Raw genomic sequence first — 27371 nt, forward strand, 5'->3', positions numbered from 1 at the left:
ACTATTAAAGTTTGAGAGGGCAGATATCATATTTAGCTTAACTTTCTGCTGTGCTTGATAGCCCTAGACCTTTCACTTAGGTGAGCCATTACGTCACAGATTCATTCCCAGGAAAGTGGACTCTGATGGAGTTTAGGGGGAAGGATATTTATTAAGGAGCATCTGAGGGATGAACACTTGAAAAAAAGAGGGGAAGGGAACAGAAAATGCAGAAGGAGGACTCAAGCCAAATGCAGGCCTGATGATGATAGCCTCAGATGAGGCCAAGAGGTTCCCTAGTGCTAGAATGACCTTCAGAGTTACTGGCGCTGGGCAGAGATGACAGGCATTGACTACTCATTGACTACGGGTTACTTCAGGAAGGGGTCGGACCTTGGGCAAAGTGACTAAGCAGCAAAGCCATCCCTGAAGGAGTTGACAGTTAAAGGTTGTCTGCTATGTTTAATTTAGCCAGAAATTAAGACTTTCAGGGGCAGCTGGATGGCTCAGTCAGTTAAGCATCAGACTCTTGATTTCAGCTCAGGTCATGATTTTAGGGTCCTAAGATCAAGCCTTGAGTCAGGTTCCATGCTCAGTATGGAGTTGACTTGAGATTCTCTCTTTCCCTCTCCCTTTCCCTTCCCTTTCCCCTCACTCACACATACGCTCTCTCTAAAATAAATAAATAAAATCTTTTAAAAATAAATTATGATTTTCAGAGGGGGTTCAGGATAGCTGTGTAGGAAGACCCTAAATTCACCTCCTCTTATGGACACAGCCAATTTACAGCTACATACAGAACAATTTTCTCCTGAAAAAGACCTGAGAACTAAGAGAATAGATCTCCAAGACAAAGGACTAAAGAAGTTCATCTAGAAGAGTAGGAGAGGCAGGCATGGCTTTGCCCAGGACCTTACCCCAGAGTCAGTGATCCCATGATCAGGAGAGATCCCAAAATACAAAACTCTCCCTCAAGGAGTGGGGGGATTTTGCCCCATATGAGACACCCAACTCTGGGAGTTAGCACCACAAAGAACAGCCCCCAAAACATCTTGCTTTGAAAAATCAATGAGGATTAAGACTGGAAGAATCAGAACCATATGGAACGCAGAGCTAGCTCTTAAAAGGGGGGTTTGCATACAAACCCACTCACTCTGAGACCCAGCACAAAAGCAATAAATTGGAAGGCACCTAGCATATCAGTGAGGGAACCCACTTGTTAATTTTAAAGCTGCTACCAAAGAGGCAGGAACCTGTGGGAACTTTATCCAGGGTTGGAAGTGCTGGGAGACCCCATTTTTGCAATCTCATCCTTACTTGCCAGTAATGGAGCAGACAGATGCCTTTTTTGTTGACTTTTCTCTTGCCTGCTAGTTTCAGAAGGCATACTCTGCCCACCCTGTGCTATATCCTGGATGGGCAAGTGCCCCAAGCTACACCCTACTGGAGCAGATGAGCCACAAAAGACCAGACAAGTGCTCAGAGCCCTGCCCACCCCACACAGCAATCTAGCTGAAACCAGGCCAGATGAGTGCCCTGAGCCCCATCCTCCCTGCACAGCAACAATAGCCCAATCATACCCGCAGACACACACAGCCCACTTGCAGGATGTCGAGAGAGTGCCTAGCTCTCTTGGCCAGGGCAGATTGCACTTCTGGGCCACCCAGAACAACTCCTACACAAGACCACTCTTTCAAGACTGAGAAAGGTAGACGTTTTGCCTAATACATAATAGACAAACACAGAGAGACAGACAAAATGAAGAGACGGAGGAATATGTTCCTCCGAACATAAGAAACAAGAAACAAGCAAATCCCCCGGAAAAAGACCTTAATGGAGATGAGCAACCTACCTGACAAAGAATTCAAAGTAATAGTCATAAAGATGTTCACCAAGCTCAAGAGAAGAATGGTAGACATAGCAAGAACTTCAACAAAGAGAAAATATTTAAAAAGTACTATATGGAAGTTATAACTGAAATGAAAAATATACTAGAGGGGTTCAACAGCAGAATGGATAAAATAGAAACACATATCAGCAAGCTGGAAAACAAAACAATGGAGAACAACCAAGATAAAGCAGCAAAATGAAACAAAGAATACAATTAAAGAAGTGAAGATACCTTAAGGAACCTCTAGGAATCAAATGGAATAACATTTGAATTACAGAGGTCTCAACAAGAGAAGAAAGAAAGAAAGTAATAGAACAGCTATTGGAAGAAATAACGGCCAAAAATTTTCCTAACCTGGAGAAAGAAACAGACCTCTAGGTCCAGGTTCAAATAAGATGAACCCAAAGAGAAACACACTGAGATGCATTATAATTCAAATGGTAAAATTTAAGGATAAAGAGAGAATCTTAAAAACAGTAAAAGAAAAGCAGCACATTACATAGAAAAGGAAACCCCATTAGGATATCAGCAAATTTTTCAGTAGAAACTTTGCAAGACAGAAAGGAGGGCATGCATATTCAAAGCACTGAAGGGGAAAAACTGCCAACCAAGAGTTTTTTTTACCCAAAAATGTTATCATTCAGAATTGAAGGAGAGATTAAGAGTTTTCCAACTAAGCAAAAGTCAAAGGAATTAACTGCCATTAAACTGGCCTTATAAGAAATGTTAAAGGGACTTCTCTAAGCTAAAAAGAAAAGGCATTAATTAATAATAAGAAAACATGTAAAAGTAAAATCTTACTGGCAAAGGTAAATAAATAATAAAGGCAGTGGATCAACTACTTGTAGAGCAAGTATGAAAGGTAAAAGAGAAAAGTAGAAATAAATTAAAACACAGTAGTTAGTTAAGGGATACATAAAATATAAATATGTAAAATGTGTCATCAAAAATATAAAATGTGTGTGCAGGGATAAAAATATAAAGTTTTGGCATGTGTTCAAACTGTTACTGTTAACTTAAACCAGGCTGTTATATACAAAAGATGTTATCTGTGAACCTCACAGTAATCACAAAGAAAACATTTATAATGAATATACAAAGGGGAACAGAATCTAAATATAACACTAAAGAAAAAAAACTACAAGGGAAGGGAGAAAGAAGTAAAAAAGGAAGAGAGAGGAACTATAAACACAGCCAGAAAATAATTAACAAAATAGAAATAAGTACATACCTGTTGATAATTACTTTTATTTTTTTTGATAATTACTTTAAATTTAAATGGACTAAATGCTCCAGTCAAAAGACAGGGTGGCTGAATGGATTAAAAAAAATAAGACCTGTCTATATGCTACCAATAGGAGACTCACTTCAAACCTAATGGGACTCACAGAGTGAAAGTAAAAGTATGGGAAAAAATATATGCCATGCAAATGGAAATAAAAAGAAAGCTGAGGGAAGGATGCTTATGTCAAACAAGATGGACTTTAAGACAAAGGCTACAACAAAAGACAAAAGCATTGTATAACAGTAAAGGAGTCAATCTAACAAGAAGACAATATTTATAAACATCTATGCACCCAACATAGGAGCACCTATATATAAAGCAAATACCAACAGGAATAAAGGAAGAAATAGACAGCAATACAATAATGGTAAGGGACTTTATTATCCCATTTACATCAATGAATAGATTATGTAGACAGAAAATCAATAAGAAAACATTAGGTTTAAGCAACACATTAGACCAAAAGGACTTAACAGATACATACATAATACTTCATCCAAAACCAGAATACACATTCTTTTCAAGTGCACATGGGACATTATCCAGGATAGAGTGCATGTTAGGCCACAAAACAAGTCTCAATACGTTTAAAAAAGGTTGTAGTCATATCAAGCATCATTTCTGACCATGACGGTATAAAACTAGAAATAAATTACAAGAAGAAAACTTGGAAAAAACAAAAATACTTAGAGACTAAACAAAATGCTATTAAGCAACCAATGGGTCAATAAAGAAGTGACAGAGAAAAACAAAAAATACCTTGAGAAAATGAAAATGGAAACACAATGTTCCAATATTTTGGGGATGCAAAAAAAACAAGTCTAAAAAGGAAGTTCATAGAAATACGAGTCTACCTCAAGAAACAAGGAAAATCTCAAGCAATGTAACTTTACATTTAAAGAACTAGAAAATGGAGAACAAAAAACCCCTCAAAATTAGTAGATGGAAAAAAATAATAAAGATCAGAGCAGAAATAAATGAAATAGAGACTGAGTAAATAAATAAGATGTATGAAACTAAGATCTGGTTCTTTGAAAAGATAAGAAAAATCTACAAACATTTAGTTAGACCCATCAAGAACAAAAGGGAGAGCCCAAATAAAATCAGAAATGAAAGAGGAGAAATTGTGATAGACACTACAGAGATACAAAGAATCATAAGCGAATACTATGAAGAATTATACACCAACAAATTAGATGGCCTAAAAGAAATGCAAAGATTCCTGGAAATGTGCAATCTTTCAAGACTAAATCATGAAGAAATTAAAAATGTGAAAAGACCCATTACTAATAATGAAAGTGAATCAGTAATCAAAAGCTCTCACCAAACAAAAGTCTAGGTTCAGATGGCTTTACAGATGAATTCTATGAAACATTTAAAGAAGAGTTAATACCTACCCTTCCCAAATTATTCCAAAACATGGAAGAGGAAATAGCAATTGCAACTTCATTTTACAAAGTTAATAGCATCCTGATGCCAAAACCAAAGACATGCTAGAAAACTTTAGGCCAATAGCCCTGATGAACATAGATGCAAAAATCCTCGATAAAAAGATTGGCAAACCAAATTCAACAATACATTGAAAGCATCACACACTCTGACCAAATGGGATTCATTCCAGAGATGCAAGAATAGTTTAACATCTGCAAATCAATCAACATGATATACCACATTTACAAGATAAAGGATAAAAATCATATAACTGTCTCAACAAATGCAGAAAAAGCACTTGACAAAACTCAACATCCATTTATGATAAAAATTCTCAACAAGTTGAGTATAGAGGAAACATGCCTCAACCTAATAAAAGGCATATATGATACCCACACAGCTTACATTATACTCAATGGTAAGAGCTGAAAACATTTCCTCTAAGATCAAGAACAAGACAAGGACGTTCCCTCTCTTCATTTTTATTCAGCAGTACTGAATGTTCTAGCCATAACAATTAGACAAGGAAAAAAATAAAAGGCATCCAAGTTGGTAAGGAAAAAGTGAAACTGCCACTATTTGTAGATGACATGATACTATATACAGAAAACCAAAAGACTCCACAAAAAACAATCTATTAGAATAAATCAATTCAGTAAAAGTTGTAGGATACAACATTTACATATAGAAATCTGTTGCATTTCTATATATTAATGAACTATTGGAAAGAGAAATTAAGAAAACAATCCCATTTACAATTGCATCAAAAGGAGTAAAATACTTAAGAATTTAACCAAGGAGGTAAAAATCCTATACTCTGAAAACTGTAAGACTTAATGAGAGAAATTGAAAGTGACAGAGATAAGTAGGCAAATATGCCATGGCCATGGATTATTAGAACTAATATTCTTAAAATGTCCATAGTATCCAAAGCAATCTACAAATTCAATGCAATCCCTATCAAATACCAATAACAAACATTTTTCATGGAACTAGAACAAATAATCCTAAAATTTGTATGGAACCACAAAGATCTCGAATAGCAAAAGGAATCTTGAGAAAGAAGAACAAAGCTGGAAGTACTGCATCCTCAGATTTTAAACTCTACCACAAAGCTGTCGTAATCAAAACAGTGTGGTACTGGCACAAAAATAGACGCGTAGATCAGTGGAACAGAAGAGAAGCCCAAAAATTAACCCATGCTTATGTGGTTGGCTAATCCATGACAAAGGAGGCAAGCATATACAATGGGGAAATGACAGTCTTCAGGAAATAGTGTTGGGGAAACTGGACAGTGACATGCAAAAGAATGAACTGGACCATACAAAAATAAAATCAAAATGATTGAAGACCTAAATGTAAAACGTAAAGCTAAAACTATAAAACTCCTAAAAGAAAACGAAGGCAATAAACTCTTGGACATCGGTCTTAGCAACATCTTTGTGGATCTGTCTCTTCAGTCAAGAGCAACAAAAGCAAAAATAAATAATTGGGACTACATCTAAGTAAAAAGTTTTTACACAGCAAAGGAAACCATAAAAAATGAAAAAGCAACTTTCTGAAAGGGAGAAGATATTTTCAAATGAGAAATTTGATAAAAGATTAACATTCAAAATATATATATTAAAAACTTTATTTATTTATTTTTTAATAATACATTTATTTTTTATTGGTGTTCAATTTGCCAACATACAGCAAAACACCCAGTGCTCATCCCGTCAAGTGCCCCCCTCAGTGCCCGTCACCCAGTCACCCCCACCCCCACTCTCCTCCCCTTCCACCACCCCTAGTTCGTGTCCCAGAGTTAGGAGTCTCTCATGGTCTGTCTTCCTTTCTGATATTTCCCACTTATTTTTTCTCCTTTCCCCTTTATTCCCTTTCACTATTATTTATATTCCCCAAAAGAATGAGAACATATAATGTTTGTCCTTCTCCGATTGACTTACTTCACTCAGCATAATACCCTCCAGGTCTATCCACATCGAAGCACATGGTGGGTATTTGTCGTTTCAAATGGCTGAGGAATATTCCATTGTATACATAGACCACATCTTCTTTATCCATTCATCTTTCGATGGACACCGAGGCTCCTTCCACAGTTTGGCTATTGTGGCCATTGCTGCTAGAAACATCAGGGTTCAGGTGTCCCGGCGTTTCACTGCATCTGTATCTTTGGGGTAAATCCCCAGCAGTGCAATTGCTGGGTCATAGGGCAGATCTATTTTTAACTCTTTGAGGAACCTCCACACAGTTTTCCAGAGTGGCTGCACCAGTTCACATTCCCACCAACAGTATAAGAGGGTTCCCTTTTCTCCCCATCCTCTCCAACATTTGCGGTTTCCTGCCTTGTTAATTTTCCCCATTCTCACGGGTGTGAGGTGGGATCTCATTGTGGTTTGGATTTGTATTTCCCTGATGGCAAGTGATGCGGAGCATGTTCTCATGTGCGTGTTGGCCATGTCTATGTCTTCGTCTGTGAGATCTCTGTTCATGTCTTTTGCCCGTTTCATGATTGGATTGTTTGTTTCTTTGCTGTTGAGTTTAATAAGTTCTTTATAGATCTTGGAAACTAGCCCTTTATCTGATACGTCATTTGCAAATATCTTCTCCCATTCTGTAGGTTGTCTTTTAGTTTTGTTGACTTAAAAACTTTTTTTAAAAGATTTTATTTATTTATTCATGAGAGACACACACACACAGAGAGAGAGAGAGAGGCAGAGACACAGGCAGAGGGAGAAGCAGGCGCCCTGCAGGGAGGCCGACGTAAGACTCGATCCCAGGACCCCGGGGTCACAACCTGGGCCGAAGGCAAGTGCTAAACCACTGGGACACCCAGGGATCCCCTATTTTAAAAACCTATAGAACTCAACACCAAATAAACAAAACAATCCAATTAAAAAATGGGCAGGTGACCTGGATAGATATTTTCCCAAAGTAGACATACAGATGGTAAATAGGCACATGAAAAGATGCTCAGTGTCACTAATCATCAGGGAAACATATTTCAAAACCACTATGAGAGATCACCTGACATCTGTCAGCATGGCTAGAATCAAAAGGACAAAAAAATACCAAGTTAGAAAGGATGGAGAAAAGGGAACACTTGTGCATTGTTGGCAGGAATGTAAATTGGTGCAGTCACTGAAGAAAACAGTACAAATTTTCTTCAAAAAATTAAAAATAAAAATACCATACAATTTATCAATTCCACTTCTGGATATTTATCCAAGGAAAACAAAAATACTATTTTAAAAATACATATTGTGCCCTTAAGTTCACTGCAGTATTATTTACCACGGCCAAGATATGGAAGCAACCTAAGTGTCTGTCAGTGAATGAATGAAGCACTCGCTCTCTCTCTCTCTCTCTCTCACACACACACACAGTACTTAGCCATTAAGAAATAATGAAATCTTGACATTCACAATAAGGAAAGACCTAGAAGGTATTATGCTAAGTGAAATAAGTCATAAAGAAAAAAGAAAAACCATGTGATTTCACTTATTTGTGGCATCTCGAAAAACAAAACAAATGAACAAAACAAACCAGAAACAGACTCATAAATACAGCAAACAAGCTGGTGGCTGTGAGAGAGGAGGGGAGTAGGGAGGGGGCAAAATGAGTGAAGGGGATTAAGAGGTACTAACTTTCCGTTAGAAAATAAGTAAGTCACAGAGATGGAAAGTAGAACACAGGGGTTCACCACAATACTGTAGTGCTACGTATGGTGACGGACGCTAACCACACTCAGCGGGCGATCGGTTTGTAATGTATATAAATACTGAATTAGTACGTCGCATACCCGACACTGGTATTGTATGTCAGCTATAACTCAGTGACAGATAATGAACACCAACGTCCCGGTGAGTGACGGATATGCAACTATCTCATATATTACAGAGGAAACAGTCTCAGAAAGCTGAGGACAGTTGCTTAGAATCGTGGGCCTCCAAACAGTGCCAGATACAAACCCAGCTCTGCCCGAAAGTGGGCTCATTGCTCAACCTTTTGCCTGCAGACCTTGACTCAGCACTTGCTGGGAAGTCCTAAGTCTGCACATTGCAGCTGCGGGGGGTCTGTGGTGGCCAGGAGATGCAACCACGGCCAGTCTGGCATTTGACAAGCCAAGTCTGAGCACCCTTCCTTCTCCGTGGCTGTGCCTTGTGGGTGAGCCCCAACCTGCTGACCTTGCGTGGCCTGTTGATGGCTCTCTTTGCAGAATGAGTCAACTCAGCCCTCTGACCTTGGGCTGTACTGAGTGTAATTAACCTGGCCACAGCCACAGTGGCTCAGCCAAGAGAGCCCATAACCCTTTCTCTGGCGCCCTGCCTACTCTTAGATGAATGATCTCATCGAGTGTAACAGGTGTAGGTGTTCTTACTTCTATGAAAATCCCCAAATCTCTCTTGTATCCTCCCACAGAAAATATAAACTTGATGTATTCCCTGCTAATTGGTAAACTCCTTCTGTGCAGCATCAAAGTCTAATTCAACTTTGATTCTGGGTGCCCAGTGCGTTATCTGGCTAGAGCAAATGCCTTTGGTCCATTCAATGAAAAGTTAAAACCAACCCATACACAAACGAGTAAAGCTAGTCATTCAGAACTAGAAGGACACTGGCAGAAATTGCTAATATGTTCCACTATGTCAGAAAGATCTCGACTTAGAGCATCTTCTATTCATTTAGCAAATACTTTTCAGACACTTGTTAAGTGTCAGGCCTTGTGCTAGGTGCTTAAAAGACATCACTGAAAAAGAAGATACAGGTCCTAATTTTATGAAGCTTACAGACTAGGAAAAGGAATTAATATCAAACAAATCATTGTTCAAATAATAGCCATTGTGATCAGCAGTACAGAGAAGCATGGTGCTGTGCAAACGAGCATAATCAGGTGCTAATCTGATCTTAGAGGCTTCAGGGGATATTTCAGTTAAAACCTAGAAAGATGAATGGGAACTAGCCAGACAAAGAGGAAGGAATAGAAGTAGCTCTGTCCAGCCATGGCATCTAAGGACTTGGGTAGGCCTGTGTGGCAAGAGCAACAAGAAGACAGGAAAAGGGACATGGGGACACTGAGTGACATTGATGGGGAGGGTGTGACTAGGCCATTCAGGGCAGTGTGAGCCATGGCAAAAGCTTTGAATTTTTCAATGAAAGAGCTGAGAAACCGTGGACAGTGTTTAAGCAGGGGAATAACATATTTAGATAGTTTGGGTTTTTTTTTTAAACTCCTTGGCTGCTATGTGGGAACTAGATTAGAGAATGCAAGAAATGGGGGTGGGGTTTGCTTGGGTGGTTCAGTTGGCCAAGTGTCTGACTCTTGATTTTGGCTCAGGTCATGATCTCCAGCCCCACGCTGGGCTCTGCACTGGGTGTGGAACCTGCTTGGGATTCTCCTCTGCTCCTCCACTAGTGCTCACTCACTCTGGCACTCTGGCACTCTTGCTCTTGTGTGCTCTCTCTCTCTCTCTCAAAAAAAAAAAAAAAAAGATGTGGGGAACTGGTTAGAAGGCTTTTGTAGCAGTCAAGGCAAGATCCTCTAGTGTCTGGGAGCAGGGAGCCAGCAGGAGAAATGCAGAGCCATGGACAGAATTGAGAACTCCTCAAGAGATTACCAGACTGTCAGGGCTTGACGATTGTCCAGTTAGGGTGCAGGGGAAGTGAAAGGGAGTGTCAATGAGGACACATCCCAGATTTTATCCTTGAGTATCTAGATGGCAGGTGAGGTCATCCTCTGGATAGGAAACCAAAGAGAAGGAATGAGTTTAGGGAACAGCTGATAAATTCATTTTAAACCTGTGGAGTCTGTGGTGCTGGGCAGATATGCGTATGGTGATGACAAGTAGGGACAAGAAGTTGGAACATGGGACAGAGCTCAGAAGGCAGATCTGAAAGGGAAATATAAATGTGGGAGTGGTCATCATATAGGTGGCGTTAAAGGCCACAGGAGTGGATGAGATCATTCAGGGAGGGCCTAGAGTGAAAAGAGAAAGTTAAAACGGACAGGAGTCAGTGTCGGGCAAAGTCTCCACAGCACTTGCATCATCGGCAGCCAAGGCTTGAGCCAGAAGATGACCACGTGTGCCCTGATTCCTCCATGTAGGGCATGGAGCTTATGGGATCAGCAATGGATGAAGGTCAGCCAAGCGATTTGGCAGGGCAGCCTTGGGGGCGAGGGGGGAGGAAAGGAAGTACACGTTCACATCCTAATAACCCTGAAAGAAGTCAGTTCCAAAGAGGGGTTCTACTGAAACTCTAAACTTCTCTTGGGTAAAAGTCTCCCTATCGACCTCCTTCCTGTGCTCCTTACTATTTTTGCAGTGTTGAAATGGTGAACTCCTACAGGGTTAATTCTAAAATCTGAGGAAATCCAATTTCTCAGATATTAAAGGGAGTCTGGCCCCTGAATGCCACTGCTTGCACAAAGAGCTAACCCAGGAAATCTAGTTGGTTAAATATGAACCTACCCATAGTCGGCATACCATCCTGTTGTCAGGTCTCACGGTGCCAGAACGGAGTTATGTAAGCTCAGTGGATTTATTAAGGGCTATTTGTCAATTTAATAGCATGAAGCCAAGGAGGAGCCAGGTTCTCGACTGAGGCGGACAGGTTTATGCCGGGGATGACTCAGGTGCCTTTTCCCCCGCAAGCTCCCTAATAAAATGCCATGGTTGACTGAAACCTATAAATGTCGTAGGAAGATTAGCTTGTACCTTAGAAGTGGCAGCTTCCAGAAAAGATTCCAGCAAGAATCTTGATACACACATATACACACACATACATACCTGCGTGTGCACACTTGCACACCTGTCTCTATGCACACACCCACGTGGATATTTAGATGTATACAAATACTTTACAGAAATGAGAAGGGCATTTGTGGGAGTGAAGCCTTAGACTCCAAATCTGCCCTGGAACTAACCGTCGTTTGCACAGTTTAGCACCATGTACGTTTGCACGCTCACACACGTGCACATCCAAAGCAGCAGAGTATGCTTTAAGCGGCGACACAGATATAGTAAACCATCTCTTTTCCCTGCGATGAGAAAAGCACATGGCTCAGTGCCAAGGACAATTACTGGAGAAGAACAGGCTTCCTGAAGACAGCAGCACCCGAGCCAGACCCAGAGGTTGGCCCGGGGTGCCAGTAGTTGGGGGGTTGGTGCGGATGGTGTTCTGAGCGGAAGGGAACAGTTTGAGCAGGGTCGGGAAAGGACTGAGGAGGACCTTGGGAAACTCCAAGCTTGCCCTTGCCCATTAAGGTGCATTTCAGAAAGAAATGGAAGATAAAAATGGACAAGCAGCTTGGGGGCAGGGGCAGGTCATGGAGGGTCTCCAATTTGGGATGACATCATTTAATTTCATCTATGGGAAATGAGGAGTGGGAAGCATTTGAAAGGTTTTCAACAGGAGAGTGACATGACTAGGACTATTAAGCTTCAGGAGGAACAATTGCTCACAGGATGGGGAGAAATTAGAAATGGAGAATTCAGGAGGTTGTAACACTAGGCCAGGCCAAAATTTGCAATAGTGATGTTGATGAATATCTACCGACATAGAAATATGTTGAATATGAATTTCTAAGCTTGACTCAGCTGCAAATTGATATTATATAACGTCTCTCTCTCTCTCTCTCTCTCTCTCTCTCTTCTTTTTTATTTTTTATTTTTTGGTAAGAACACTACACATACACATACCGGGTATATCTGCGGAGAAAAAGCCTGCAAGAAATATACCAAAATTTAACATTGGTGGGTGGTGGGATTATGGAGGACTTTTATTTTCCGTTAGATTTTGTGTTTTTTGTAGTATTTCCTATAGTGAACAATATCATGTGTTTAAAAGGGGGTTAGGGGAGTGGAATCTTCCTCTATCAACCAAAAAGTCCCAAACAATAGAATCATCTACTCTGGAGCTGGATTGTAGCTCTCCCCTCACTTACTAGCCCATAGTAAAGGTCATAGGGACCTAAACAAGGGAGGAAGTCACCAGAATGGGAATGACACAGACTTTTCCTTCTGAGGTTTCTAAGCTCTGGAGAGCCATACTGTCTGCTTTACGTGAAGAATGTCAACAGTTACGAATCTTGGCTTAAACGTGGACAGGTCACTGTGCCACTCACAGGCTGACCTCATTACCAGAGTTCTCAGGATCACCGGGACCCTGAACAGCAGTGGAAAATTGGGCTGTGGACACTAGGGGCTCAACAGCACCCTTGCAGACCCTCAGCCCTTAGTGCTGTGCTCACTCAGCCGGCCCCGCCTCCCGATTCCAATCCATCCACAGCAAATAACCCATTAAACCCTTTGCGTGTGCCAGGCCCGGTTCTATGGGTGGGAGGCCCCGCAGTGACCGAGACAGATGCGGTGGTCAAACCTCACGCCCTGACGCCTGCTCTGCTGTTTCCTTCCTTGGTTCTTTCTGCTTGGCTCCTTGGCTTCTTCCACGTGAGCATTTCAGTAGTGAGGTTCTCAGTGGTTCTCTGCTGTTCACCCGGAACCCAGAACACCTGCCTGGCCCAGAGCCAGGTCTCAAAAAGTAATTATTGGGGGCAGCCCAGGTGGCTCAGTGGTTTAGTGCCGCCTGCAGCCCAGGGCCTGATCCTGGAGACCTGGGATCGAGTCCCACATCGGACTCCCTGCATGGAGCCTGCTTCTCCCTCTGCCTGTGTCTCTGCCTCTCTCTCCCTCTCTGTGTCTTTCATGAATAAATAAATAAATTTTTTTATTTAAAAAAAAGTAATTATTGAGTGGATGGCTTTCACATGTGTCACTTGCTCCGCGGGCTCACGCCCCTCTGAAGTTTGGCCGCGTGTATTCTTCTGAATCCCTCTTTCCTCAGCTCACACGGCACTCTCTTTGAGGAGCTTTCTGGAATTAGGCAGAGTCCTCTGTTAATTATTCTCTCGGTATCTTGTGCTTCTCCTTCGAGCGCTTTATCATCATTGTAATGACATAATTACTTACTCTGTCTCTCCTGTCTCTCCCCATGAAACCCGGGACCCAGCTGGTCTCGTTTACCTCCGTGTCCCCGTTCCCACCACAGAATCAAGCCCTGGGAGCCACTCCATCACTGGTTGCCCAGTGACTGACTGAAGGCACGCTTGCTATCTGGTGGCCACTGAAACTGGCTGAAGACAGGGCTGTTGTTGCTGCTGTGGTTGGTGGTGACCGTGGCAGCTAGCAGCGGAGCGGACTCCAGCCACCAAGCTGAGGAAGCCCCAGGGCATGTGGTGCCCCCCGGTGCTGTTTGAGAGCAGTTTCAGAAAACCGGTGGATGCGCCACGGTCACTGATTCATTCAACAAGCGTTTGGGTATCTCTAGGTGAGGCACAGGTGGCTAGAGCAGTGTCTGTCTTGGAGGGGCTTGCAGCTTAGTGGGATGGTGGCCCTACAGACGTAAAGGCAGCGACACGCTGGAGGCTCTGGGTTTTGTAGGGGTGGCCTAACAGAGCGCTGCAAACCGAGTGGCTTAGAGACTTACTGTGTCACAGGGCCGGAGGCTAGAGGCCCGAGATGGAGGCGTCGGAGGGCCGTGCTCCCCACAGAGGCACTTGGGGAGGATGCGTTCCAGACCTTTCCTCTGGCGGCTGGTATGTCTTCGCTGGCGGCCGCAGCACCCCGGGCTTCACACGGTGCTCTCCCCGTGTGCATGTCTCTGTCGCCAAATTTCCCTTTTTTATAAGAATACCAGTCATGCTGGACTAGGGCCCACCATAATGGCCTCATGTGAACTCACTTACCTCTGTAAGGACCCTGTTTCCAAATAAGGTCACATTCTGAGGTGCTGAGGGTTAGGGTGTCCACGTAGCTTTTCCGGGGGACCCAGTTCAGCTCCGAACAGAGGCACAGAGTCTGCACAGAACTCAGCGGGGCAGCAGGAAGGAATGAGCCGCTCCAGTGGAGGTAGGCCTGAGGAAAGGGTCCGGAAAGGGCTTCTCAGAACCCAAGTACATCTTGGATTGAATCCTGACAGGGGAATGGACGTTCTCTGAGGACTGTGGGGTGCGTGTGGGGTAGGGCGGGTTATGCGATGCGGGGACGGTGGGAAAAGGTGGGCAGAAACCAGACCATAAAAGACTTGGTATAACTAAAGGGTCGGTTTGAGTGACCCCCAAGTCTCCCAGCCTTCTAGAATCATCCTTTTGTTCAGTATTCAAATGGAAAGGCTCAAGCGGCCCTGCTGTGAGCAGTGGGAAGCCGGGTATCTCTGAGGATTCACACGGTTCTGGTGGAGAGGAGACGTCCCTGGGCCGCTTGGCGCTGAGCTTGCCGCCCACCCTGGCACGGAGACGCGCTGTGGCGCCCACCCCTGCGGCCGTGGTGCGTCTTCTGCAGCCCCTCGGTCCTCTCTGGGCGCCACCTCATCTTCCACAGCTGTGGCACAGCACACTTACGCTACAGGCTGGCGAGGGCGAGAGGACGCAGCACAGAACAAGAAACAGCCTCCTCTGAAACACTAGCCACGGTGGCCCCAACTAGCCCTGGCCGCCTCCACAGACAGAAAGTTCCCACCAGCCACCTTTGCCCCCTTAGGCTCCTGTGACCACCCCTTCTCTGTCTCAACAGAATCTTTTAGAAGCTTTTAAAAAGGCCAATACCCAGGACCACCTCAAACCATTTAAGTCAGAATCTATGGGAGTGAGGCTGGGCAGGTGGACACAAAGCTCCCGGGTGCGTCCAGAGGCCGGCCAGTGTGGAGAACACTGGTCTGCAACCAGACCTTGCTCGAATCTCCCCTCGCCCCGTTGTCCCGGCAGCCAAGGAATGCTCCGGTTCCTATTACCTCAGTATATGGAACAATTCCTTTCTGTCTGTCTGTCCCTCTCTCTGTCTGGCCCTCACTTTACCAGGCCAAGGCGCATTAGGGCAGCTCTTCTGAAAACAAATGAATAGTCATCCTCGTGGGCTCCTAAACCACAGAATCCTTTTCCTCTAAAATCAATTGTATCTCTCTCTTTATTTTTTTATTTACTTTTTTTTTAAAGATTTTATTTATTTGAGAGAGAGAGTGAAGAGACAGAGAGAGCGGGCACGAGCGCACAGCTCGGGGGAGGGGCAGTGGGACGGGGGAAAGCAGGCTCCCCAGGGGGCGGGGAGCCCCAGTGCAGGCCTCCATCCCAGGACTGGCATCATGACCTGAACCAAGGCCAGCGCTTAACCGACTGAGCCACCCAAGCACCCTGTGTCTCTCCCTTTAGAGGGAAAAAATTGCAACTCCCAGATTTGGTTTTAAATACCATATGTCAGTGATTTTAAGACTCAAATGTCTTCCATATTTTAACCTACCTGCAATCAGATATGTCTTATCTTCAATGAGATGTCTCAGTTTATTTAGTACTTTAGGTAATAACGTACCTTACAATTATCAGGGGATTTGATTGGGTAGAATAGGGTGGCAATCCCTTGTGAATTCCTTCTTCCTCAATGGCTAATTTGCCAAGGAGTTTGTACTTCGTGCTGTCAGTGGTGGGAGGTTTTCTTTTTTTTTTTTCCAGAAATGGTATTTTTTTAAATTTATTTTTTATTGGTGTTCAATTTGCCAACATATAGCATAACACCCAGTGCGCGTCCCATCAAGTGCCCCCCTCAGTGCCCGTCACCCACCCTCCACCCACCTCCCCTTCCACCGACCCTAGTTCATTTCCCAGAGTTAGGGGTCTTTCATGTTCTGTCTCCCTTTCTGATGTTTCCCACTCATTTTTTTCTCCTTTCCCCTTTATTCCCTTTCACTATTTTTTATTTTCCCCAAATAAATGAGACCATATAATGTTTGTCCTTCTCTGATTGACTTATTTCACTCAGCATAATACCCATCCACGTCGAAGCAAATGGTGGGTATTTGTCACTTCTAATGGCTGAAAGATGCAGTGAAACGCCGGGACACCTGCACCCCGATGTTTCTAGCAGCAATGTCCACAATAGCCAAACTGTGGAAGGAGCCTCGGTGTCCATCGAAAGATGAATGGATAAAGAAGATGTGGTCTGTGTATACAATGGGGAGGGTTTTGAGTGAAGGAGTGACACTGCAAAGTTTTGCTTCCCTGAAGTGCTTTGTCTCATGCCCATGACAGTAAAGTCAGGGATGTTCCTCAACTGAACTGGAATTTCCAGGCCTGTTGAGGAGTTGGAGGATCCAAACTTGGTTCATTGGGGGCAGGAAGGAGTTCCCTGTGTTAAGGCCGAGGTGTCACTTTGGTCAGGAAAGGGCAACCAGCCCTCTCCCAAGAGACCCCAGGACATAGCAGTCACTGCCTTGATGAGTTCTCCCCCCGCCCCCCGCTGTCTTGCCGCCTGGAGACCTGACATTGTTGGCACTCCCCACCCAGGTCCTTCTCACCCAGGCATCCAGGTATTAACCACATACACACCAGAGGCTGATATATAACCTATGAATAGATGCCCATTCATTAATTTACAAAGAGAGATAAAGTTGCCAGGCAGACAGCACACACTAGTAAGGAAATCTCACCATTCCCTCGCTGAAGGCAAATTACTGCAAAAGCGAAGTTTTAATGAGAAACCCAATGTATTTACTTATAATGAGAAAATCAACTTTCAAGAGTACTGGAAGTTCACACTGGCCGGAACAGCTTGTTCTTTTCCTGTTGAAAAATGAATCTAAGGCAAAGCTGGAATTGGCAGATGCCAAGTTATCCAGAAGATCATGAGCAGGGAATGGGAGCCAGGGTGATGGTTGGGCATTAAACTTATCTCTTAGACCAACTGCCTGTGGCTCTCTCACCCATTTATAGGGTTCATTGTGCCCGGTCAACGTCATTGCTTGGGTCTGCTTGCCAGCTTTGCTTCTTGCTTGGATGTTGAATGAATGGATGTTGCCAGCATTTGCCCTTGAGACTTGCCATTAAGCTTCCAGTCTAGCCAGTCCCCATCTCCTACCGTGTGGCCCTAAGTAACTGGGACTCTGTTGACTCCCTCACAATCACAACCAAATCCAAACCCAGCCTCATCTATTCAAGAACACATTTAAATACAATCTCCTGGATTTTTTTTCCCCACAAATGGCTTATCTCAACTCTGTATGTGTAGTCCAGTGTTTAACCCTGTACAAATTTATTTACAAGTACTTCAGGACTCCTGGCCGTCACTTCCTGAGACTAGCACCTTCCAAGGAGGAAATGGCCTTGGTTTTGATAAGGAACATAATCCCTGCCCCCCTTTTTCATCCTGGGCACGTAAGCCCTTCTTCCTCGTATGGTTGAAATTGCCAATAGGGTTTGTCCCCAGGACCCTGTGAAGTAAGCTGGACTTCCTATGAGGGGGAGAAGAAGACAAGAAATTCTCATTAGTAACCTCAGAACGGGGAGAAGAAGACAAGAAATTCTCATTAGTAGCCTCAGAACAGGGTTAGGTTTGTTGGGTCTGCACTGCGTCAGCCCCTGGAGCCACACAGAGCTGGGTTCCAATCCCAGCTTTGCCTTAGATTCAGCGCTCTCTCTCTCTCTCTCTCTCTCTCTCTCTCTGAATCTTATTCTTAAAATGGGAAAATAACACCTGTATCTCTAAGAATGATGAAATCTAATAATAATGCACAATGCTTGGCACATAGTATGCACTATTCCTTCCTCTTTCCCTTTCCAGTTGTTTTTCATTATTGGAAATTGTTGCACAAAAGCCTTAGATTTCCACAAAAAGCTCCTCCTCCCCACTCTGCCCACCCCCACCCACTAGGCATTTCTAAGACAGTGAGAGAGACCTAGCAGTTAAATTTTTCTTTTTCTTTCCTTACAATGTCTTATACGTACCAAAATACCCACATCTATGTATTTATATCTAAGATTTACTTTTAAATAACAGTCTGAGAAAGTAGGGAAATTGAGAGTATAAAGGACAGATTATTGGCCATGAATTGACAGTTGTTGAAGCAGGATAATGGGTACATGTATATATTTGAAATTTTTCATGTTAGAAATATTTTTAAAAGAAAAACAATCTCACCAATAAGTTTCTGTACGCTAGACACTGGTCAAGGAGCTAGAGTTTTAATGAAGAATACGTTCAGGCGCTGCCCCTGAGGAATTGGTGAGTGAGTGGAAGAGATGGCACAAGCAGGGTGATGTGAGTTAACCGTCTAAGGTGGAGGCCCACTGGGGCACCTCGCCTCGCCTGGGCAGAGGGCAGGTGACTCCACAGCTCCTGCTTTCCTCCGAGACCACATGTCTGGCTTGCACAAATGTATGCAAGGGACAGCAGGCCTTGCGGAGAGAGACACGCCTCAATGGACATCATCGCCATCACTGTGGGATGCAAGACACAATGTATTTATCACCTCCTCTGAGAGCTCCCTCATTCTCTCTACCTTCCGCGCTGAGCTAGGTGACCCCTCCCAAGCTACGTCTACCTCCTTTAGCCTTTATCCGCTGAATCCAGTGGTTGTACTTGGCGGGTGGAGGGGAGGAGGAGGAGGAGTCCCTGAAATCCTTGTGAAATTGAGAACTCCCATGACCCAGCGGCAACCCCGGCAGAATGGCACACACGTCCTTCTACTAGTGCTGGCGTACCCTGTGTGGCCAAGGTGTGAACGTTATCTGCACATCACCAAGTTTGCCTGCATTGAACTTAGGTAACTCGACAAATTTATAATTCCAAAAGCTTCCCACTTCAGTATTTGCACACAAGTGAAGCTCGATTCCTCCATTCCTACCCACCACGCTGCTTCAACTCTGTAGCTTGAGAACTGGGCGCAGCTTGGCCTCTGAACTGCGGTGATCTGCTTACTCCTCTGGTGGGGTCCTCTGGTCCTCTTCCTGCCACCCTATGTTCCTCCTAGAGCACAGGGAGGGAGGGAGCGAGGGCGGGTAAGATGAAACAGGAAGCTATCTTCTCTTCCCATGCCCCCTCCTGCTCTCCCTCAATGCACAAGGCACATAACATGAGAATCGGATGTTGGGATTGGATCATCTTTTCTGTCCTGAGCGGTCACTGACGTGTAAGTGGTGTTAAAGTCGGCGGTGGACTAGCTTCCCCACCTTGGGCTCGTCATTGCACTTCTAAAACGGTCATCCCCCTTCTACAACACAGGAATAGCCGTGCTGACCCGACCTCCCAAGGGTCATGAAAGGGTCATACTAGATAATGCAGGAGAAAGCCTTTTGAACACTATAAAACTGTAGACTCACATTAGGGGTGTTTTGATTGGCTGACACAGGGCATCCACCGCCTGGCACTTCCGAGTGTGACTCACCGGCATCTTACAAGCCCGTCTCACTAGGAGGCCCTGTGGGTCACTGAGCTAATGTTAGCAAACCGCTTAGATGAGGAGAAGGGCTTTAAAACAGCTGGGTCACTTCCGGTTAGATGCCCCACAGTGTGCAAAGAGCAAACATGAGCTTTTTCTCTTCCTTTTAATTTTCTGTTAAAGAGGAAGACAATTCACTCCATCATTAGTGCACATGACAGTGCTTGAACTAGTGAAGTGAGTAAAGAAGAGTTTTCTGGGGACAGTTACTAAAAATATTATTACTGTTCTTTTTTTTAAAATGGGCAAAACAATGTGTGCTCGATTTTTAAAAATGTAAACGATACAGAGGAATAGAAAATAAAAGGGGAAACCCTCTTTTCCCACATACCTCCTGCTCCCCTTCTCAGAGCTGCTATTAAGACAGATGTATGCAGCTTTCTGCGCAGACTGTCCTACAATTCTCTGCTTTCATTTAAGCATAAATGGTAGTGTTTTTTTAAAGGGCAGAAATTTTTAAAGAAATTAAGAAGAAAATAGAAATGTTCTAGAATATCAATGTTCATTCAAATGTGTTTCTTAAGCTAAAGCAGAGTGGAAATGTTATCCTAGCATCTGAGAGAAAAATCATGCCCTGTGCACACCTTTGTCGTGCGTTTGGCCTCCCCAGCTAGAGTGTGAGCTTCTCGAAGCAGTGTTCCCAGGCCCTAACACAATGCCTGGCACAAATAAATGTTTGCCGAGTGAATAACCGAATGAACAAATCGACCATGACCCCGCGATTCCTGCAGAATTAATCCCTGCTGGGCCCCTGCTGGGCTGTATGGCATGTTGCTTTCCCAGCACTTTCACACATTAGGTCATTTTGTTCTCACAACACCCTCCAATTTATGTTACCCTTTGTATTTCATTTTATCATTATTTTACAGATGGGGAAACTGAGTCCTGGTGAGGTCACAGAGCGGGGGCTACAACCCAAATATTTTTTGTTGCCCCCATGCCAGTCTGGCTGTGTACAATGTCAAAAGCAAACAATCTATTTAATTTCAGCACAGCTGAAAGCTCCTTTTGAGGCAGGGAGGGTTAATTCCCTTTCAGCTTGTGAGCCAGTTAGGCTACTTTAGATCAGGCGCTGACTGCATTGCTGGGTTGTAAGCTTTATGGAATCCTCTCGTTTGCAAATCCATCTCCTGCCATCTGCTGGGTGAAAGCAGCATTTCATCACTGCCATTTATGAGCCATTTTAACAGTTTCCATCTATTTAACAGTTTCCATCTATTAAAGGCTTGCTCAGTGCCATGCAATTCACATGAATAATTCCTTTTCCTCCTCCAAGCAGCCCTATAAAGTAGGCCCAAGTCTTAACCCCATTTTAAGATGAGGCAACTGAGATTAGGCAACCCCCCTTATGTGTACTAGTTCCCTAGGGTCACTGTACCAAACGATCTGACGGCTGAAGACAGTAGGAATTAATTCTCTCACAGTTATGAAGGACACAAATCCGAAATCAAGGTGTTGGCTGGGCCATGTTGCTTCCAAAAGCTCTTGGGAAGAACTCTTCCTTGCCTCTTCCAGCTCCTGGTGGCTCCAGGCATTCCTGGGTTCCATCCCTCTAGTCTCTGCCTCCGCCTTCATATGGCCTCCTCCTCCCTCTGGGGCTCTCCTCTGCTTCTCTCTTTTTTAAAAGACTTTATTCATTTATTTGAGAGAGGGAGAGTGAGAGAAGCACAAGAAGGGGGAGGGTCAGAGGGAGAAGCAGACTTTCTGCTGAACAGGGAAGCCCAGTGTGGGGCTGGATGTGGGGCTTGATCCTCCTCGGACTCCACGATCATGACCTGAGCCGAAGGCAGACACTTAACCGATTGAGCACCCAGGCACCCCATGTGCTTCTCTTACAATAATATTTGTCATTGGATTTAGGGCCTGCCAGGATAATCTAGGGTAATCTCATCCCACGATCTTAACCTAATTACGTCTATAAAGATCCTTTTTCCAAATAAGGTCACACTCACAAATTCCTGGGATTAGAAAGTGGATATCATTTTTAGGCAGAGAAGAAAAGGCACCATTCCACTCAATGCCTTATGTTCCACAGTCGATAAATTAGAGCCTGAATTATTGCTGGGGGAGGTCAAGTTTGCTGCTAGAGACTGTCACCTCTGTGTCTTTTCTACCCCTTATTCCCTACCATTTTAGGCAGAACCAAGCAAAAAAAAAAAGAAAAAAGAAAAAAAGAAAGAAAGAAAGAAAGAAAGAGGAAAAAGGAAAAAAAGCCTCACCCTGAGACTTCTGCTGATGCTCATTGCATAAGGCGACCACATGATCTATATTATCCAAATGAAGACACATTTGAGAATAAAAGAGTAAAAGTGAGAGTTAACAATTACCCTATGATAACAAGCAAACTAGAACTGTGCTGGGTAGCCCTAGATGTAGGGTCCCTGCCACTGCCTCCCCAGGGCAGGCCCTTCCCGTTGGTGCACACCTCTTCTCTGACACCTGAGGCCAGCTCCCTCCCTGTGCACCTTTGCTAGAAAGACAGGTAATCAGGAGGCCATGAAGGCAGCAGATGTCTACTATGAGTGCTGAACTTACTTATTTTTTTAAGATTTTATTTACTTATTTGAGAGAGAAAAGAGAGCACATGGGCGCATGCAAGTGGGAGGCGGGGGTGGCGGAGGGAGAGAGAGAATCTCAAGCCACCTCTACCTGAGTACACCCGACGGGGGGCTCCATCTCATGACCCCGAGATCATGACCTGAGCTAAACTCAAGAGTCAAATGCTTAACTGATTGAGCCACTTATGCGCTCCTAAGCACCCCCCTTTTTTTTAATGTTTGTTGAGCATGGACTTTGTGCAGTGAATCACTAACACTCAACCCCTACCCGCAAGGAGCCTACCGACTAACAAACAAGTAGGCAAATAGCCAGAAGTGTGATGAACCTGCCTGGCCTCTGAGCTGCTACCTGCTGGAGGACACTGCACCTGGGAAAAGCCCTACTGGGAGAAAGGGGAAAGGAGATGGCACAGCATAGTGTGTTCCGGATCCTCTACATACATTATTTCATACAGTCCTCACAGTCCTATGAGGAAAATACGGGTCTGCAGCCCATTATCAAAACTCCCTGGGGCCCGTGTGTTTTGGAATTCAGACATTTCTAGATTTTAGAGAAATAATAGGTTGCAAGCATTTATTTATTATCTATTTTGTCAAAATATATTTACTCAGGCCAATTGATAATGCTATTTATCAACTTAGAAAATTATTTATTGGACTCTAATGATATTTATCGAAACAGTATATTTTTATCATCAAATAGACTGCATTAAATGTTACATTTTTGGCTTTTTAAGTTTTTTTATTTTAATTCCAGTTGGTTAACATACAGTATAATATTAGTTTCAGGTGGACAGTATAGCGATTCAACAATTCCATAGACCACTCAGAGCTCATCACAACAAGTGCACCAAACATCTAATATTATGTACCCAGTGGTCTGAGGCTATACCCTATAACTAACACATTCATGATTCTGTAGCAAAACGTGCATGTTCACATCAAATAAAATAAATTCAGACCATAAAGCGGTGCATAAGAGTCCAGGGAAGGGTTTTACCACCAAATTAATTAAGATCAATTAGATTTCACTGTCAAATGACTTAAGAAAAGGACGCCAGTTGTTATTGCTCTTAGGTTCGGGAATGGTAGGTAAGACATTGAGGGGCTGTATCATTTGCTCCATTTTGCAGACAAAAAAACTGAGGCTCAGAAAACTTGCCCACGACACACAGTTAGTATGCAGTGTAGGTAGAACTGGAACATTTGTCTATCTGGCTGCCTCGCCCTTAGCATCATTCTGTTTTAATTTCGGCTTCAAGTAAGCTGTGTGAGCCCTTGCAGCCCTGAGAAATATGATTTCCCAGATGATATTGATGGCTCCGGTCCATTCAGCTTTGCAGAAACACTTGAATCAAAGCTTTAGGTCCCATGAACATGCGTCATTTCTCTGTGTACCTGTGTTTGTGACATGCCATTCTTGAGACATCTGCTAAAGTTAATAATTCCGTGGTTTCAGGCAGGGGGTGAAGTTATGACTTGTCAACTTGGAAGGGGCTCTAATTAGAAAGTCATGCTGATGACCGGACACGCAGAGTTGCTCAGACAGCAAAACCAGACGACTCCTTTTTGTTGACCTACTTCAGACACATATGATTACTTCAGTTTATATGAATAAAATAAGGTCCCCAAGAGACTAATAATTATTCCCACCAGCACCTTTACAGGAATGGCCTAACAGAAAACACCCGTAAGAATCACTTCAAATGCTTGCCTCCTCATTGATAAGCAACATCAGGGTCCCTGCCCCCTTACTCTCCCCACACACACATCACACCCCACACATCACACCCTCCACACGTATCCCCCCACACCTGACACATGCACCACACACTACACCCCCCACACGCACGCCCCCCACACCCCACACGCCCGCCCCCCACACCCCACATGCACCACACACTACACCCCCCACACGCCCGCCCCCCACACCCCACATGCACCACACACTACACCCCCCACACGCACGCCCCCCACCCCCCACACGCCCGCCCCCCACACCCCACATGCACACCCCACACACCTGACACACGCACCACACACTACACACCCCACACGCACGCCCCCCACCCCCCACACGCCTGCCCCCCACACCCCACATGCACACCCCACACACCTGACACACGCACCACACACTACACCCCCCACACGCACGCCCCCCACCCCCCACACGCCCGCCCCCCACACCCCACATGCACCACACACTACACCCCCCACACGCCCGCCCCCCACCCCCCACATGCACCACACACTACACACCCCACACGCACGCCCACATGCACCACACACATCACCCCCATAGCACACAGAGCACACACATGCCCACGCACACACCGTGCACGCATCACACCACGCACACGTACCACACAACGCGCGCCCTGTGGGGAGTGAACCTTGCTTGACGTTTTCCCGCCTTTGGCCCCGTCAGGCCCCGCCGGCCCTCCCGCGCCCCGCCCCGCCACACTCGGCCCGCCGCCAATTCGGGGGTTTTCAGTTGAACTCCATGATTTTGGGCTCCGTGAGGAGAGAGCTCGCTCCAGGCCAACAAAGGTGTCCGTCTTCTGCCCGTGGGCCCGCAGCTCTCCTCGCACCTGGGCTCTCGCCTTGTTTTGTGTCCTGACACGAGGCATGTGCTGCCCAGAAACTCCCCTTCACACACCGGCTTTGCGCCCCTCACACCTCCGCCCCCGGCCGCCGCCGAAGCTCACCTGCCGTCACCCCGCTTTCCCTTCAAGCCGCAGCGCCGGGCCCTCGGCAGCCGCGGGGTCCCCCGGAGGCCAAGGGAGCTGCAGCCGCCTCAGCCGCCCTCGGCGGCCTCGGGGGGCACCGACGTCGGCCCGAGACCCAGGGCTGGGCGGGTCGGGGTGGCACAGCCGGGGCGCGGGCAGCGGGGCCGAGGAGGGCAGGGCGCGGGGCCCCCGGGGCCAGGAGACGGCGCGCTTCGGGCGAGCAGCGCTTGCAGCCTGCGGGCGGCCGCGGCCTCGGCTTGAGGAGCGTCGGCCTGGGCGCCCCGCCCCCCGCAGAGCCCGTCAGGTCACCCGGGCCCAGGTCACGCGGGGTCACCGCCTGCTCGCCCTCCCGCCCTCCGGCCCCTCCCGCCCCTCGCCGGGCCGCCCCCCACCCGCGCGGCGCCCCGGGGTGAGCCGCGCAGCCCGGCGGGGGGCGGGGACGAGCTGCGGGAACAGCCGCCGACCGCGGGCTCCAGAGCGGCCTCCCCGAGCGGCCCGGCCCCTCCGCAGCCCGCCGGCCCCTCAGCCCCAGGACCGTCCGCCCTGTCTCGGGGCCCCGGAGGCCTCCGGCCGCTCGCCCGACCTCTCCGAGCCGCCCTCTCCTTAACTGCGGGCTAATGGCGGCGTCTCCCGCACGGCAGCTGCGCCAGCCAGTGAGCAGGACCCGCCGCCCCGCCTGGGGGGAGTCGTGCTCGGGCGGGCTTCCCGGAGGGCGACGGGCATCCAGGGGGCTCTGCGCGCAGCTGCGGGACGCCTGGGGCCAAGGGGGGCCGTGCGCACGGTGAGCGCTGCCTGGGCCTCACCTGGCCTCACCTCCGGGCCTCACCGCCGGGCCTCACCGCCTGGGCCTCACCCCCTGGGCCTCACCTCCGGGCCTCACCGCCTGGGCCTCACCTCCTGGGCCTCACCGCCTGGCCTCACCTGGCCTCACCTCCGGGCCTCACCTCCTGGCCTCACCTCCTGGCCTCACCTCCTGTGGCCTCACCTTCTGGCCTCACCTCCTGGGCCTCACCTCCTGGGCCTCACCTCCTGGGCCTCACCGCCTGGGCCTCACCACCTGGCCTCACCCCCTGGGCCTCACCCCCTGGACCTCACCTCCGGGCCTCACCTCCTGGCCTCACCACCTAGGCCTCACCACCTAGGCCAAGGACCGCCAGCGCCACCCTTCTTTCCCACTGTAATGGCACAAAGCATTAGCAGGGTACATACCTGGTTTTGGACAGAAGGCTCTGGAGAGCTGCGGAGAAGCGCGGTGCCCACGGCAAGGGGCGGGTGTCAGCTGGGAGAGGCTGTTGTCAAGGTCGCGATGAGCACCCTGTGGGTGGCGGGCGAGGCAGGCTCCAGGCTGCTCGCGGGTGGCCATGGATTCGAGGAGTGTCCTGGTGACAGAGGGAGGAGGCGGGGGCTGGAGGCCGCCCAGATGGCCGGATGGAGACGAAGTAACTAGTAGTCACTGAAGGGGAGGGTGGGGGGCACCGGCTCGGGCCGTGGGCAGGTGTGGTTAGGGACATGCAGGAGCGGCGGGGCCCGGGCCCATCCAGGTGTCCGGCTGGGGTCTTTGGGTCCACTGCCTCTGCGGGATGGCGCTGCATCATCCCTAGGATCCCACAAAAGGGTTTTGCAAAGAGCCCGTGGACGCTCTGTGCCTGGAAGATGAAAACGACCTACGGCACCCAGGCCCTGGCCCACGTGCCCTCTGCACCCAGCCCCAGGCTCAGCCCGGCCTCGCCCAGCTGCTGGACCTGGTGGGAGATGACAGGTGCACGTGTGCCGCACGAGGTCCCGGCCGCCAGCAAGCTCCCTGGGAGCAGTGGGTCCCGGAGTGCACGTGTTCTTCCACCAAAAGTCACGGCAGTGAAGCTGCTAGCGTGGCTGGTCGGGTTCCCGCTAATGCCGAGTCTTCTCCACGGCGGGTCTGCTCCCTGCACGTTGCCCATAATTCTACTCTGCACCAACTCCGTTGGCCTTTTCCAAGTCCTGTAAAGCTACGAAGTGCCTAGAGCAAGTGTCCTGCCCAAGTCCCTTACCTCAGCCAAGGGAGGTCGGATCGCAAGGACGGACGGTTTTCTGTCTCCACAGGGAGTTCTCGGGGTGAACCCACCACCGCAGGGACCCGGCCCAGCACGGGGTGCTTGCGAGTGCCTATCCCTACACTAAATTCTATGTATTATTAAAATTAATCCTCAGAACTAAACAATAACGCAAGGAAAATGAGGCTCAGAGAGGGTGAGGCGCTCGCC

General features: G+C 46.7%; 1 long non-coding RNA gene across 1 annotated transcript; it reads right to left on the reverse strand.

Annotated features, from left to right (window-relative positions):
* Nucleotides 1–12273: 12273 nt before the first annotated feature.
* LOC112641091 (uncharacterized) lies at nucleotides 12274–15324 on the reverse strand. Its single transcript, XR_003124494.3, has 3 exons — nucleotides 14329–15324; nucleotides 14070–14243; nucleotides 12274–13456 (listed from the first exon to the last, which is right to left on the reverse strand). It is a non-coding gene; the product is annotated as an uncharacterized LOC112641091 (long non-coding RNA).
* Between the last annotated feature and the right edge of the window lie 12047 nt (nucleotides 15325–27371).

The sequence above is a fragment of the Canis lupus genome, chromosome 6 (assembly GCF_003254725.2).
Source record: "Canis lupus dingo isolate Sandy chromosome 6, ASM325472v2, whole genome shotgun sequence".
In the NCBI taxonomy this organism is placed as follows: Eukaryota; Metazoa; Chordata; class Mammalia; order Carnivora; family Canidae; genus Canis; species Canis lupus.